The sequence below is a fragment of the Cygnus olor genome, chromosome 16 (genome assembly GCF_009769625.2).
Source record: "Cygnus olor isolate bCygOlo1 chromosome 16, bCygOlo1.pri.v2, whole genome shotgun sequence".
Classification (NCBI taxonomy): domain Eukaryota; kingdom Metazoa; phylum Chordata; class Aves; order Anseriformes; family Anatidae; genus Cygnus; species Cygnus olor.
This window is the reverse complement of record NC_049184.1, coordinates 2,685,940-2,698,756: the sequence shown is the minus strand read 5'-3', so window position 1 is coordinate 2,698,756 and position 12,817 is coordinate 2,685,940. Positions and strand designations below refer to the sequence as shown.

General features: G+C 41.3%; 1 long non-coding RNA gene across 4 annotated transcripts in view; it reads left to right on the top strand.

Moving 5' to 3' along the window:
• LOC121079115 overlaps positions 1–4,132 on the top strand; it is a 54,266-nt gene extending 50,134 nt beyond the window's left edge. For all 4 annotated transcript variants that reach the window (XR_005824887.1, XR_005824886.1, XR_005824885.1 and 1 more), the window contains 2 exons: positions 414–609; positions 3,959–4,132. This is a non-coding gene — a long non-coding RNA (uncharacterized LOC121079115). The remainder of the gene's footprint in view (positions 1–413; positions 610–3,958) is intronic.
• The last annotated feature ends 8,685 nt before the right edge of the window (positions 4,133–12,817 follow it).

Sequence of the window (12,817 nt, the reverse complement as noted above, 5' to 3'; positions counted from 1 at the left end):
ACCTTCCCACTCAGCACCAAGAAGCTCCTGTCGTCCTAAACCATGTTTGCTCTGCTAAGAATTTTCCCTTTCCCCTTTACTCCTCTTTTGAGAGCAGTAGGTAGAATTCAGTAATGCGTTGAAAGCTTTTATAGCATGAAATATTCCGCAAGAATTAGTGATGCTCAAGTGAAAAAATGCCAACGTTTTCCATTGAAACACCACCATTTGTTTAAAAATGGTGACTTTTTAAACATTAGACATTCCTGAGCATTGAAGTGTCATGTAAGAAAATAATTTCTACTAAAACCAGATATTTTCTTAGAAATATTAATTTGATTTCAGTAAAACCTCATATTACCAGCTTTGTTTTGGTATAATTACACTATTTACATTTCATTTGATTTGATTTTCTGTCTCTTTGTAACCTCCAGAATATATCCTCTGATGTTGAGCATGGCATATCCCATGTCTGCAAGTAAGTCTGCATACCTGAAGATTTGCTACTTATGTGACTCCTGCAAGAAACAGGAAAGAATAAGACTTAAAATTATGCCTCTGATGGGAAAGGCTGCAGCACTCCCCAGAAGGGTTGATCCATCACACCAAGTGCCGCTGTCTGCCTGTCAAGTATGTACCACCCCACAACATCTCTCATACCATGAGAACCCACGTGCTCACTCCCCACATGGGAGAAAGCTTCTGGTTTACCTGAAGCTCCTTAAATTTAAGGTTTTGAGGGTATCTCTAATGAGATTAGTATCTAAGATCTATTCTGGCAGACACGGGTGTCAAAGTCTAAACACTGAGAAATTGTATTTTATGTTGTCTTTTTTTTTTTAAATGATTTTAAAAGTGAAGCTGTGTGCTAATTAATAAAAATATGATTAGAAATGCAATTTAAAACATTCTAAGTTCTACTGACAAAGACACATAATTGCATTGAACTTGCTAGTAACGAAAATACTTATTTTAGCTTGCATTAGAAACTGTGCCTAAAAGGTTTGCATAACAACAAATGTATTGCTCGTGGGAAGCACTGTTAGCGACCTGCTTTCTGATGAGAGAAGTAATGTTTGTGTTTGAGAATGACTGCCTTTCTTTCAAGTTTCTTTCAAAATGTGCAGTTTCAGAATTGCCTTTCTCACATTGCTTTAGCTATTTCTCTGAATTTCAGGGCAGACAGGGTTGTATATCTTTCAGCCTGCTACCTATGGTTAACCTTGATAGGTCCCTAATGCTTGTTTTACAAATCAAGTTTTGGCTTGCATTTGGTTTGGTCTGTTACAGGCTCTGGTAAAGATGTGTCTAATGAACAGGAAAGTTATAGCTGAAGCTCTATGAAAAGGCATATGAAATGACTAGGACTAAGAACTAGCAGTGGTTTCACACGCTAGGATTACCTGGCTTGGAAACGAACAGCGTTAGGGGGGCACCACGGCCTACGTAAAGCCAGCAGTCATGTTGCAGTGTACATAACAGTCATACAGATCTCCGTCTCTGGCCTGGCAGCAGCTGTGAGGCTCATTCATGCTGCACAGACCATGCAGAGGAGAGCAGAGCAAGCTGAGTTAGAAGCTTGAAGCCTTAAACCTAAGTGAAGGGTCCCTCTGGACCAGTGGAGAGATGCCTTCCCACAGGGAGCAGGAGGAGGACCAGCTTATGCTAGATGCTGGAATTCTAGTGACAAGCATGAGGTGAGGGAGATTGTACCATGAGGGCAGGTACACAGGATGACTTAGATACACAGGCCAAGATTCGTGACTTCTCATTTTGGCCACTTCTGTGAGGGTTTAGATTGGAAGGCACGCAGATGTTTCTGACTGATGAATGAGACAAGCACCTCCAGGGGAGGTGAGTGTCCCACAAAAGCTTTGATCTAACTTCTGGAGGTGCCTTTCTTCCTCCTTTGTAGACAAACCCGAAACAACAACAGCATTTTACCTGATCATCATTGCAGTGATTCAGTGTGGGTCAGGTGAGTCCAGCCTGATTCCTACACAGGAACCAACATTCCCACTGGTCCTGGTGGAAATTCAGGCTCCTTATTTGGGGCAAGGAAACTTCAGTGCTTCTGTCAGCCTGACCTTTACTCTCCATTGTAATTTCATTTCTGAGTTCTTGGCTAAGAGCTCTAGCAACAGGGAATGATTAGTGCCCCTCACAATGAAAGCTTTTGCGACATGGGTGACTGCTCACAAGAAATACAGCTGAGACCACCAACTGTTTTATTTTTATTTATTTTTTTCCCCCAGATTCTGCTGATTAAGAAGCTCATGAGATCCATGTCATTTCCCTGGAGGTCCTCAGGGAAGCAGCGGTCAGACAATCCCTTTCCAGCCTGCTTTGGGCAACGCTGGTGGTACAGCACTGCTGGCACTGCATTTAGGTTGTCGTGCTAGTAGGTCTCTTAGCACAGGGAGCTAGATGTAAGTTTTTCAAGTCTGCCCAAAAGGGGTCTGATTCAATGCAACAGGCTTCTAACAAACTGTAGTTGTTAGATGGTAAACGCTTTATTCACTGTTATTCTGAGCTTGAGTTGAACAAGTAACCTGGCAGTAAATGGCTCTGTGCCCTGAGCTACAGGTTATGAAGAACAAAAAAAAAATCTCTCATAATGGGGCTGGAGCTTGAGAAACTCCATTATTCTTGGCAGCCACTGCCCTAGGCTTTTTTAAAAATAGCCCCTAAACATGAAGAGGTGCCACATGGAGTTTTCAGATCTATATCTGCCTGCAGACCTTTGTTTTAAAATTTCAGGTGCCTTTGTATCACACTGCATAGGTTATGATCACAGGCATCACCCAGGGCAGTAGGTAGCATGTAACTTGCGTCATCCTTTGGCTAATTCGAGCAGGAATTTCGGTACCCCTTGGAATCACACTCCTCCCTGCTTTCTCCAGTTTGAGGGAGGCCAGTAATTTGCTGGTGGCTATTTAACCTCAGGAGGCCTTTTCGCCTTCCCGTCTCCTACCCCACACAGCCTAAGATGCTCTTGCCAGCAAGCTGAGCTGAGGCTCGCCTCATTTCCTCCCCTGTAATTCCACTCCCTACTTGGAAGAGAACGGCGGGGAATGGATTCAACTTGCCCCTTCCTCTGTGGCCAGTCTATCCGTCCTTCCTGTGTATGGGAACACAGACCAAGTCACGTTGAGTCTAGTAGCAATATAGATAGAGACAAAGCCTGCACTTTAACTGGACTTTGCATCTGAATACCTCAGAGAACTTCAAAAATTACAGTTCTGCAGTGTAAATAAAATATGCCAGCACATCCGTCTTCCAGACCATCAGTCTATTCTTAGGACTTGCCTCTACTGATGTTATTTGGAGTATTTCCACTGAGTTCAGCTGAGCTGGATGATCTTGTTAGAAATCATTTTTTGACCTTGTAATTTACAGTTCTTTGTTGATTTCTTTTAATCAATGCATTTTCATATAAGAAAGATCTTTGCTTCCTACTGCAGTAGATACGGCACAGACCTGATCCCTGTAACCTTACAAGCCAGAAACAGTTATGAGATCATGTCCATAACCAGAAGTAAAACTTCTTTTTATAAAAATGTCTCATCTACCCAGAAAATGTATTTTCATGATGAGGCTAAGGCACAGCGTGAATACCTATTCATTTAAAACATACAATTAAATATGTGTGCGTGTAAATTATAAAATTGTTTGGGACACACAGCTAAAAGATATATATCCAATGAGTTATTAGTATGTTAAGATAGCCTATGTTTATTCTCAACTCAGAGATCACATGAATGATCAGAACAGATTTATAACAAAACATTCAAAATATAGATTATTTTTGAAGCTAGAGAAAAAAGTTTTCCTTTGCTACAATGTCTGCTAAAAGAGCTGGCAATGCCAGGGAACATGATGTGCTGAGACTACTGTTTACCATGGTTGTCTCATAGATCTCCTTTATTTCTTGTTTATTTGTCTCTCTCTCTCCCCCTCTTTCTCGCCCTACATTTAGGTATTAGGCTCCTTGGGCAGAGCGTGATTTGGCATTCAGTGTTACAACAGTCATTATTCCAAAGAAGCCCACAATTTGGGACCGAACAAGTGATGGTAATGGTTACCGAATGAAAGTCACAAAAGCACGCTCCACAGCTGAGCTTGCATTTAAAAAAGCAGCTTTATAAAAGGTCTATGACAAAGCACAAGTTTTGTACAGTCATATTGAGTTCGTATTCTGTTCCCTGATGAATGACAGCTGTGTATTCTAGGGAAGAGGTGACCACACACATCTAGCAGAGTTTTCTCCTGGTGATACCCTTGTGAGCACTCAGCCATCCCCAGACATGGCAGTGAACATTGGGTCCCAGGTTTGTATTTCACGTGTATTTCCTATGAATCATATCTCCTCTTGTCACCAGAGCATCTCATCTTATCACTCTCCTTCTGAGAATTTAGTTGACTCATTACTCCAAGTTTCTTTTTCCTTGCTGCACTTCTATTTCACTTCATCTGATACCTGTCCTGCCTTATTCCTTGGCACCACTGTGATACATATATGCATTTCAGTGCCATTTGCAGAGTCTAACTGTGCTGTATGAACACAATCCTAGATGAAGGGAAGGAAGGAGAAGAGCAGAGTGGCACCACTCCTGGAAGAGAGATGGAAAATTTCCATGAATTCAAGGCTGTTTTCAGGCAGCCTAAATTCTACCTATGTTCTCGTGCCTAATGTTATCCACAACATATTCTAGACCTTCAGGGTTGCCAAACCAATAGGAAACCAAAGCTGAACCAGGAGAATTAGGTGGAATACAGCTGTTGGAGGCCACATGAGTTGTGTCCTTTGTAATCATGGAGCTTACTGGCAAAGCTATGTGAATAATGGACTATTTTTGTTTTTTGACAATTCTGTAAACATGCAGCAAAAATATTTGTAAAGAATGTTTGAGCATATTCAAAACAATCCAACAATCCATCTTCAAGCAGAGTGTGAACTGAAAAGCTGTCAGCCTTCCTTCTTGGTTTAAATGAAAAATTTCTCTTCATTTTTATTCATTTAATTGTTTGTCTTAATTTAATTTTTCTTTAAATTTTAAGTAAGAACCCTGCAAAATTTGAAGTTGCTTTAAAATAATTATTGAAAAAGCACAGGTATTTCTTTTTGAAAAAAATGAAAACTAAACATTTAAATGTTTTAAAACTGTGTTTACTGTTTGACATTGTTATTTTAAACCGTTAGATTTTGTAGAAAGTAGCACAGAATTGGGGAATATTTTCATTGATCAGAAGTGGGATTTTGACAAAATCTTTGCTATAACATTTCATCAGCCCTAGCCATCAGTCTTGCCTCTTCTCCCTCACTGTGTAAGCTCTGTGGACACTACCAACAACAGTATTTGACTTGACTCAAGGCAGTGGTAGTAATACTTTTTGGTCCTTGCATGGCCTGTACAAACAGGGAAAAAATGTTTCATCTTCTTGGACTCTTTGACTTTCTAAGGATGTATAATGTAAAACTGTGCATGCTACAACCAGAAAGGCAAGACAGTCCAAGGAGACAAGGAGATAATTAAGAAAGGAGTTTGTATGCTAGACATGACATACTTCATGTACTTCATATTTCTGTGTGAAACTGTTGGCTCACTGGAGTGTTTTGTTGCAGTCAGCATTGGCCAAATTGCTGAGTTGTGGGATTACACGGCCATAGGTGCTCTCTGCAGTAAAGTATGTTTGTTTGCATGCAACCAAAAAAGGTGTCTGCGCATCCATTCCCAAATGAAGAAATAGTACACCCTCCCTCCTCCTTGCAGTAAGTGTAGTCATCTGTTGATCCTCGTCTCAAATGGAGAAAGGTAGTTAAAATGATGGAAGTGAGGTTAATACATGGATATTTACTTGGAAATAGGCCAGTAAAAAAGAGCTAATGACCCCAAGGTGTGGAAGATGAGCAATTAAAATTCCTTTAGAACAAGGAGGCTGCTGGTGCTTTTCCATAAACTTAAGGTAAAGTCTGGGTTTGTGCTCGCTATCACATTTTAGTTCACAAAACTAAGTGTGTAAGGCACAAAATTTTTTGGAGAAGTGATTCAGTGAAATAATCTGCTGTTTGCCTAGGATCATCCACAGATGTGCTGGGACAGTGTGCAAACTTTTTTCTTTTTTTTTAATAAGAGGTCAGTGTGATTGAATCAACAATGACCATGTGAGACATGTTTGGTGCAAGTGATTCTCATGTGCAATTCATATGCTGTCCATTGAAAACACGAAGTTTGGAAAAAAAGGGACCTGTGTATCTGGAAAGCAGAAAGTTAATGCCTGGCAGAGCTCAGCTGTGAATTTCACATGAGAGAAAAGAAGAATGAATTAAAAGTGAACATGGACATACTGGAAAAAGTCCAACAGAGGACCACTGAGATCATCAAGGGACTGGAGCACATCTCCTATGAGGAGAGGCTGAGAGAGCTGGTGCTGTTGAGCCTGGAGAACAGAAGGCGCAGAGAAGATCTTATCAATTCATATAAATACCTGAAAGGAGGATGCAAAGAAGATGGAGCTAGGCTCTTTTCAGTGGTGCCCAGTGCTAGGACAAGAAGCAATAGGCACAAACTGGAACACCAGAGGTTCCCTCTGAACATCAGGAAGCGCTTCCTTACTGTGCAGATAACAGCACTGGCAGAGGTACCCAGAGAGGGAGGTTGCGGAGATCTTCAAAAGCCACCTGGACGTAGTCTGGGTGCTTCAGGAGTCCCTGCTCAAGCAGGGAGGTAGGATCAAATGACTTCCAGAGGACCCTTCCAACCTTACCCTTCCTGTGATTCGGTGAAATCTGTGGTGCATCTCAAGGCCCAATACCTCTTTTTTTTATTTTTATTTTTCCACTGCACACAGAACTGTGGGGTTATTTTCCTTTCACAAATTGAGTATATGTTTCCTTTGAAAGTATGATTCCAAGTAGTTTAAGGAAAGAGCTTCTGTAAGACCTTTCCTACCCCTTTTTCCTACTTAAGACTTTTTATCTTACTGTGGTTTCTGAAAGGTTGGTAACCCAAAGGTTGTGTTGTGACTGATCTTTTTTATCCTTAGCATAGGTTCTAAGCTCTCATCATGGTATAGCAGTATCTGACAGATGATGCCTTGTAATGGTTCAGTTGTGAGTAAATAAAAGAATTCTGGTCAAGACCGAGCCTTTTAGGAGAGCAGAGCTGTCTTTCTGCCGTGGTTATGGTGACAAACGTAAAACATTTGTACAAAGGGAATATATTGGTCACCAGCTGTTATTATAAGGCTTCCACATTACTTAATGACCAGAGCAGGCCTTAGGCAGCCAAGCAGGGGACTGTATGGCCCCTAAGTGCCTCTCACAGCCTTGTAAAACCAGAGCATGGTCTTGCCCTCTCTTATCTCTAATGCTACTTGTGAAACAAACATGCTGTATTTGGCCCACTAACCATAGATGCAAACCACTGCAGAGCTTGAGGGTGTTTCATTAGAACTCCATTAAAAATGAACAATCTTTTTTTTTTTTTTTTTTTTTAATCAGAATCCACAGACTAAAACCTTGCAATATAAAACCTAGCTAGTCTCCTTTGCCTTTCTTGTGGCTATCAGCATGCGTTGCTTTTAATCTGCAACAATTGAAACAGTTAGGAGTGGCGGAATACTTATTTATCTGTTTATTTAAACAGCTTTAAAACCTTGCACAAAGCTGAGCTCGTGAAGAAGAACTAGCAAAGGCTTGGCGTGGCATTGTTTTGTTCTCCTTTTAGATGCAATTTTATCCATTGCTGTAGCAGGCTGTTCCTCTTTTAACAGCTAGGCTCTTCAAAACCATGTGCTTAGGATAGCTTATAAATTGCCAGCCTAGATACAGATGATTGTGTCTGGCAGAATGTCTTTATGGTATTGGTGGTAAGGGAAAAGCATGTGCAGTGCTATTGAACGCTGCTGGAAATATGAGACCTGCCTGGTGCCTCATGCCATCCATGATCAGTGATGGTGGTTCTGAAGTGACAGCCTGCTTGATACTGGTTTTAAACTATTTTCCCTTAGAAGTGGCAAGCTTGATGGATATCTAAAACAAACTTTAAGAGAATTTAAGACAGATGAACTCTAGAGTTGTGTTTTGAGTTGAGACTATTAGGGCCTGGGGTAGTTACATCTGAAAGCACCCCTGGCCTATGCTAGCACCAGTTGTTAGTGAGGTATCTACATATAGATGCCAAAAAAGGGTCAATAAATGGATGAAGAAAGGGAGAATAGACCATTGCTTAAATATATTGGAAGATCAACAAAAACTTATGAGGGCCTGCTGTCATCAGGAGCCAGGTGAAATGCAAGCGAGATGTTCTCCGTGGTGTCACTCATATTTCCGGGAAGCAAGTGGCAGTAGACCAAAGTCACCAGGGAGCCAAGTTCATAGCTATGGTTTGATGAAGTGTCCAGGTTCAGCACAGATAACCTCAGCCTTGCAAATTCGACATCCTTAAACTAGTAAAACGTATTCTTTTTCATTCAGGAACTGTGAATCTACCTGCTCTTTCAGCCACACAACAAATTGGACAGACAGAAGGGGCCACATTCTGAGAAGTTACATTTAACTCTGCTCACCTAAGCTGCATTTGGAAAGCAGGCAGGTATGAAAGTTCATAAAAATTTGCACTATTGGGATAATAGTATGGAGTGTTTACAACTGCTTTCTTTTTACCATCTTTCTTTTACCAAGATGAATTGAGAATTCAGAATCTCAGAATACTTGGCAAACCGATAACTTCAGCATCTTTTGGCACACTCTAACCTAATCATACTGAAAAATTGTGTTTGATCTTTATTCTCTAGGGTACTACTTGTTTATGTATAAACAAATTCACATTTTGAAATGAAAAGTTGATTGTACTAGGAAAAAAAAAACTTTAAAATGTTTCTGCAGCTTTCAGATAATATTTTTTTTTTTGCAGTTGGATAAAGCATCAGCCTAATGTGTTTCTGTGAAGAGTTTCAGAGTTGGTATTTCCCAGAGAAAGAAATATTTTGGAGCACATTTTCTAGCTTGTGCTACCTGAGGGTATGCGGACCCAGCAGACCCAGCTGCAGGCTCCAGGAGCAACTCACATCATGACCTGAACTGTGAGGCTCAGCTGCGCTTTCCTTGATGTTCAGCATGGTACAGGTACCCAGTTTTAACAGCTCTGAAGGGGTTACAGTGCCTAACTGTGTTAGTGTCTTATGTAGCTCCATTTTACCTCTTTAGTTCCTGCTTTTCTCAGTTAGGAAGCCCATTGCCAGGGCACGGCGCAGGGTGCTGAGGCTGTGACCTCTCTCCTGTGCCTTTAGGACGGGCTCACACCGGTGCCTGGGCACGCCGGCTCTGTGCGGCACGGCTGATGAAGTGAAGGGACCACGTGCTGCTGGCTCTGAAGTGAAAACAATCACTCTGAAATCTCAGAGCTTCCTTAGAAATGTAAAAAAATGGGGTGGGAGCATAAGTTAATTGTGCTTTTACACACTGTTATACTTGTCACTGTGCCAGACTCTACATTTCTTCCAAGGGTGAAATGAAAACTCCAAATTCATGTGGTTATGAAACAATTTCAGTATGAGCACTCAGCAAAGAATTATAAAGTGGGAGAGACACAGTCCTGTGTCTCAGCTGGTTGAGAAGGGCATGAATTTATCAAGGCTTCTTCCAGCTTGGAGGAGCGTTCTGGAGTGTATTGAAACCATTCTGCATCTGTATGTTGAGTGTATATAAGGTACTAAAGAAAAGCTGATTTGTTATGACAATTCTTTGATTAGGAGATGAGGCAACTGGCAGAAGGCATCACTGTCACTCCAAGAAATCTCATTTCTTTGCAACTAGAAATTTAGGAAATGAGTCTGGTTTGCCCTGATTTACACTAGAATAAACTCACACATTGGGAACATGGCAAGAAATCACTGGCACTGGAGGGCGCTCCTAAAGAAAAAGTGATCACAGGGGGAGACCTTGATGAACAAGGACCAAACACCATTTTCTCTGCCTGCAGTAACGCTGCCTGAGGTACCTGAAAGTATTTGTAAGCTAAGCTGGGGTCAGCCCCACTTTGTGTTACTTCTGAGACCAAGGAAGTGCAATGCCAATTTAAAATCAGGTTTACTCTTGTGCTTCCATCCTGACCACATGTGCTTCACTGAGGCTGGAATTACAAGGTCAGTCCTGATTTGCATCACCATGAAAGGAGAACCAGTCCCAAATAACGGTCTCATTGGACAAGTAGTGTTTTGCTTATTTTTGTTATTAGAGATGAGTCAAAGGGCAAAAAAGTGCTGAAGGATGGGGTCAAAATACCCTGAGGCCAAATCAAAACTGGAGCCAATCCATGTTAAAAACTTGAGTGTGTCTAAAGTTAGCACATTCGGAGCTGCTCTTGTAGACACACAAATCCACATCCTTGAAGATGCTTGGTAGCCTAACTCCCACTTGGGTGCTTAACTCCCATTGATAACACCATGTGCTAATTTGGGGACCCAGGTTTCCATGTAATGTTCTTACTATGAAGAACAGTTGGTCCTGAGGGAAAACATTTACATAGATGACAGCTATTTGCAGGAAAATGAAAAGTACTGGGTGAAAAAGGAGGTTTTGACATTGTGTGAAATATGGGGTTTACACACAGTAGTTTTTGCTGTGTGTATATAAATGGGTGATTTAACATATATTGATTCACACACCATTTGTAAGTGTCTCATTTATTTATTTGCAGAGATGTATGGAAACCATGGTTTGAAAAGCAGTTTGCATAACATCTGGTATGTCAACAATGTAACCTTTCAATTTACTCGTTGGCGAAAATGTCAATAGAGCGAACCTGAACTCAGCATTGGTTTACACAAATTTCCTGGCAGACAAAGCAGGAATGATTTGCATGTCAGTGTAAGTGACACGTGCCCTCCAGTTTTGAGGAGCTTACACAGCTCAGAGGTATAAACAGCACAGAGCACATGGTTGGTTCCTTACAGACTCATGCTGGCAGCACAAACTGCATGTATTTGTGGGGTGTGAAAAGCTATCGCATTTTGACTTCCAGTTTTTCAAAAGTGGCTTTTGATTTTTCACTGCAAACGCTTTTTTTGTTGTTTTTTTTTTTTTTTGGACACAGAAAAAAAAGATAACAGTAAAATTGTAGACCTAACGGTGGCTTAAATCCTGTTAGTATGCAATCCACGAGCATATTTTTTCAATTACTTTTACAGCTTATGTGTTTCCTACAGGCAAAGATATTGTACTGGGATATGAGAGAGGATTCTTGATTGCTGTTAATCATACGCCAACAGAAATAAAACAATGGTATATTATTTACACCTCTTACATTGCTGTCTGTATGAGACAGGTCACACATAAGTCATGTCCGTGACTTGTTGCCACACTTTTGAGGCAGAGAAGTATTAAATGCTGTTCGAACTGACTAGCAAAAAGAATTTCCCTTAAACACAGAACCAGTCCGTCAATGGCATCAGACGTTCTTGCTTGATAGGAGGGAGCCAAGGCCTCTACAGAGAAGTCACTGCCCAGTTCTTCTCATCAAACTACGCATGTGAAAAGGCAGGAGACCTCGTTTTAGAAAAATGCCCGAGTCGGTGTTGTTCCAGCACATGAAGTGACACGAGTGGTGGCCGGGAGGACAGGTCTCGCCTTCCTCCCCTCTTCCTTCCTCTCCTCCCCTGGCACCCCACCCCAAAGGTCTGCTTTGCGTTTGGGATTTCAGTCGAGATACCAAAAAAAGGTGGGGGATGGAGGGGAAAAGGAGACAGTTATTTAACCGGTTTGTGTATGCTTTAAAAGAAAAAAAAGAACAAAAAGAACAGATGGCTATCTGTTTCCCATTGTTCTGCCCACACTATCCGGTTTGGATTTGATTTGGGTGGTGTAAGTGCATGTGTATGAAGGAGGGAGGGAGTCACGGGGAAAGCTTTGTCCATCTATTGTTGCCTGATAGCTTTAAAAAAATAAAAGCCTCGTATGACCCCACACTCTCAGCTAAGAAAGACTCAAGACTGCGGTGCAGCACCCCTGCCCTGCAGTTTAGGCAGATCTTGAGATGCTCTCAGATTTCCCAAGATTCTGTGATCTGATTTTTTTTATCACTTCTTCAAAAATCACATTAACTGGGCAAGCAGTTGTGATTATAATGAGATTTAAGTGAAAGTTTTTATTGAGCCATGGCATGCTTTAAGCAGATATGCAAAATGAACAAGCTCAGTGTTTATGTAGCAGATAAGATGCATGTGAAACTGCCAGAGAAAGTCTCTGTAAAAGTTATGGGAGAAGGAAGGAAGTGATGGGCAGTATTAGGTAGGGGAAAGCAAGGCAGGAGAGGAGAAGGCAGATGAGAAATGTTTGTATTTCTAGAGAGGTAATCACAGAATGGTGTAGGTTGGAGGTTATCTGCTCCAACCCCAAAATACTTTAAGTGTTCTAGTTACATGAAGGAAGTGTAGCTGAGGACTTTATTGGCTGATGTTGGTTTTTTAATGTGCCTAAACAATAATAACAAAAAACCTATTAATACGTGAATGGCGCTGAAGTTTATTTATTTACTTACTGAGTGGCATGGGACTCCTGCAGAGTTTTCCCTCCAGCTGTGTCAACTCAGGACCCTGCCTGACAGGAGCTCTGTGTAACGTTTCGTACAACACAGAGCATAATTTAGAGTCCCGGGCACACTTCCCACTGCATTAAAATCAGATTGAGTTCTCACAGGTCACGTTGCTGGCCTAGATGGTACAGTCCTCTATGGGTCTTTCCCCTTTCCTCTTTTTGCTGCGCATTCATTCTTTTTCTTCAGCTGGTTTGGAAAATGAGGTCACATCTGAGTTGGGTCCCTAATCCCATCAAGTT